Source organism: Cervus canadensis, chromosome 5 (genome assembly GCF_019320065.1).
Source record: "Cervus canadensis isolate Bull #8, Minnesota chromosome 5, ASM1932006v1, whole genome shotgun sequence".
In the NCBI taxonomy this organism is placed as follows: Eukaryota; Metazoa; Chordata; class Mammalia; order Artiodactyla; family Cervidae; genus Cervus; species Cervus canadensis.
Genome location: NC_057390.1, coordinates 30,591,032 through 30,595,188, shown reverse-complemented (window position 1 = coordinate 30,595,188; position 4,157 = coordinate 30,591,032). Strand labels below are relative to the sequence as shown.

Below are 4,157 nucleotides of genomic sequence, written 5' to 3'. Positions count from 1 at the left end.
AGGTAAGGTGGTCTGCTATTACCAACTCTTTAAGAATTTTCCACAGTTTGCAATGATCCACAAGGTCAAAGGCTTTAGCATAGTCAATGAACGACAGATCCAACAGATGCTGGCAATTTGATCTCTGATTCCTCTGGCTTTTATAAATCAGATTCAAAGTATCTTTCCACAAAATACTTACTAATTACAAAGAAAATAAATAGGAATTTTTCAGCGGAGTCACCCGGCAGATACTACCTTAACCAAGAAATCCAGGTTAACATCACGGGTAATGGGATGACATGACATCCTCTACCCCCTGAAATGATGCACTGAGAAGGATACAGTATCACTTCTGTTACTCCTGACCACAAAATTTATCAGCCTAAAATTGATTACATAGAAACATCAGACAAACCCAAACATACTATAAAATAATTGGCCTTTACTCTTCAAAAATATAAAAAATAAATCATACAAGGGAAAAAAAACTGAGGAAATGTGCCAGACTATGTGAATGAAATAGACATAACAACTAAATGCAATAAGTGATCCTGAACTGGATATTAGACGAAAACTTGGAGGGGCGGGTAAGGAAACACAGACTACAAAAGCCATTGTGGGAAAAAGTGGTGAAATTCAAAGCTTGCCAATTACACAATTGCATGTGTTCATGTCCATTCCCTGATTGTGATAGTTTTGCTGTAGTTATAACAGAACCTGTCCTTGTTCTTAACAATCACACACTGAAGTATTTAGGAGTTGCACCATAATCTCAAATAGCTCAGAAAAGAAATCACATATATATATTACATAAGTTCAGTATAGGTTACTCCTTATTAGTGTTGGTGCTGCTATTTACCACTTATAATTAGATGAAACAATTCTTTCCAAAGGACAATATTAACAATAAGAAATACTGACACATAATAAAGAGGGAAAAGATAAGTAATAGCCTCCCTCCTCCCCAAGAAAACTCAGTGAATTTTCACTAAGGACTACTCTGAGTATGTTGTCTAAACTAAAAGCTTAGAAATGATTTGCTAGACATCCTGGACAGGACTAAGGTTCCTGGCCACGTGCAAAAGAAAAATTCATGTGGAGCTAGTGCCAGGTGAGAAACCAGTGCAGGGAGTACGGGCTTCAGGAAACTCTTTGTTGGCCTGTATCCCTGGCAGAAGAGAAGCCTTGCAAAGGCCAGCGGAGACCGGAACAGCAGACTAAGGCTGCCTTGTTCAGTCACATGTAATTATAAGCCAAAGAGGATAATCCATGTGTCCCAGGCTAATTTTATACAAAGTGGTAACTCCTATCAGGTGCTCCTGAGCTTCCATGCTGACTCAGTGGTAAAGAATCCACCTGCCAACACAGGAGATGCAGGTTCAATCCCTGGGTCAGGAAGATCCCCTGGAGGAGGAAATGGCAACCCACTCCAGTATTTTTGCCCCGGGAAACCCCATGGACAGACGGGCCTGGCGGGCTACAGTCCATGGGGGTCACAGAGTCAGACACGACTGAGTTACTAAAATAACAACAAATCAAATACTTCTAGTAATGAACCAGCCAAGGACACTCAAGCATATGGTGGGGTTGGGGTGGGGGGGCATGATTTTTACCAAATACTATTTGTAAGTCAATGTGAAAAACTAATGTTAACCCTCCAAAATTTGGTGGTTTCTAAGTCACAGGAGCATTTTGGCTAACCGACTAACTAAATCCTCATTTGTGAGATATTTTAGCAATGTGTAGACACAACCTCTTCACAGCGTTATGCTTTTATTTGCTTTAAGTGCATACTAAAGCAGCAACAGGTACTGGGTATAGTTTCACCTACAACCACAGGGCTTTAGATCTCAAGAGCCACCTTGAAAAGATTTGAGAAACCATAGCTCAGCAGCTGACAAATTCAACAAAATCTAAGTGGCTTACATAAAAATGTACAGATGGTTTCTCATTGATGCAGTTTATAAAATGTGCCTGGCTGTTTTTTAAAATATACGTTTAAGAAACAAAACCTCAGGATTGAAAATTACCATAATTTTGATAGCCCAAGTAGCAATTCTTAAATAGCACATATATTAATAGCTTAAGATCCTTGTTACTTCTCATTTTATTACCAGAAACATTTTTTTCTCCTTGTAATCATAGAGATTTTTTTATATGTGAGAGTATTTTATGTTAGCACTTGAAAAATTAACTTTCAATACACCTTTCAGCTCCCTCTGGATCACTTTTTCATAGGTAACTGTTTTTTTATGCAACATATACCAATAAATAGATTAATTTCTCCCTGTTGAAATAAATTTATTTCCATGCTTCTATCTCGCTAGTATAGTAATTTCATGTGAATAAAGAGCAAATCCCAAATGTACTCCCACCTTCGCAGGAAATGCTGAATGAATTAGAGGCACTGACATATGAACAAAACTCTATGGTACAGCACATTATACTCAGATAATAATCAATCAAAGTTAAATTTAGAACCCAGAAAAAGCTCATGCATATATGGTCAATTAATTTACGACAAAGGAGCCAAGAATGCAAAATGGGGAAAGAAAAATCTCTTTGAAAAGTGTTGTGAAGACTGGAGAGCTATAAGCCAAAGAATGGAACTGGATTCCTATCTTGGAATGTACACAGAATCAGCTCAAAATGAGTTCAAGACTTGAATGTGCATCCTGAAAATATAAAACTCCTAGAAGAAAATATAGAAGGTAAGCTTCTCAACCTCAGTTTTGAATAATAATTTTTTTGATTTGACACCAAAAGCAAAGGTAACAAAAGTAAAAGTAAACAAGTTGAACTGCATCAAACTATGACACTTCTGCACAGCAAATGAAACCATCGACAAAATGAAAAGGCAACCTATGGATTGGGAGAAAATATTTCCCATTACCCATGTATTAAGAGGTTAATATCCAAAATATAGAATCAACTCATACAACTCAACAACAATAAAACCAAACAATCTAATTAAAAATGGGTAGAGTGTCTAGATAGGCATTTTTCCAAAGATATACAAATGTCCAACAGGTGCATGAAAAGGTGCTCAACATTCCTAATCATCAGGAAATAAAAATCAAAACTACAATGAAACATCATCTCACACTTTATGGAACGCCTGTAACAAAGAGATAAAGACAAGTGTTGGTAAGAATGAGGAGAAAAGGGAATTCTCGTGTGCTATTGCTAAGAATGTAAGTTGGTATAGCCATTACCTAAAACGATAGGGAGATTCCTAAAAAGTTTAATAAAAGAACTACATGTATCAGCAAAACCACTTTTAGGTACATATCCAAAGAAAATACAAAAGATCTCAAAGGGATATCTGTACTCAAAGAGATGAACTGCAGCATTTTCTGTAATAGTCAAGATGCAGAAACAGCCTAAGTGTCTATCAGTGCATGAATTGATAAAAATGTATAGTACTCACCCAAGAGAAAAAGTTATTCCTGCTATTTGTGACAGCATGAATGGACATTAAGGGCATTATGCTAACTGAAATAAGAGAGAGAGAAAGACAAATGCCACATGATATCATCTATATGTAGAATCTTAAAAAGCCCAACAGAAACTAGAACGGTGGTTACAAGGGGCTGGAGAATTGGGGGAAAGGGGAATTATTAGCTAAACGTTAAGTTTTAAGATGGAATAAATTCTGGGGATCTAATCAGCAGGTGGCTTCCCTGGTGGCTCAGAGGTTAAAGCGTCTGCCTGCAATGCAGGAGACCCGGGTTCGATCCCTGGGTAGGGAAGATCCCCTAGAGAAGGAAATGGCAACCCACTCCAGTATTCTTGTCTGGAGAATCCCATGGATGGAGGAGCCTGGTAGGCTACAGTCCACGGGGTCGCAAAGAGTCAGACACGACTGAGCGACTTCACTTTCAATATTCAGCATAGTGACTAGTTATCAATATATACTATAAACTTGAAAGCTGCTAAAAGAGTAGATCTTAAATGTTCTTATCACAAAGAACTGGTAATTATGTGAAGAGACAGGTGATAGCTAATGCTATGATGGAAATCATTTTGCAGTATATCAGTATAAGCATGTTATAAACCTTAAACTTATACAATATTATATGTCAGTTATATCTGAATAAAGCCGGAAAAAGAAAAAAAATTGTACTTTGGGTGATATTTTTACAATATAGGGAATAATGGTAGTAACTTTTTTT

General features: G+C 37.1%; 1 non-coding gene across 1 annotated transcript; it reads left to right on the top strand.

The window, feature by feature from the left end:
* The first annotated feature begins 3,662 nt into the window (after nt 1-3,662).
* Nucleotides 3,663-3,734, top strand: TRNAC-GCA. Its single transcript has one exon. It is a non-coding gene; the product is annotated as a tRNA-Cys (tRNA).
* Nucleotides 3,735-4,157: the final 423 nt, after the last annotated feature.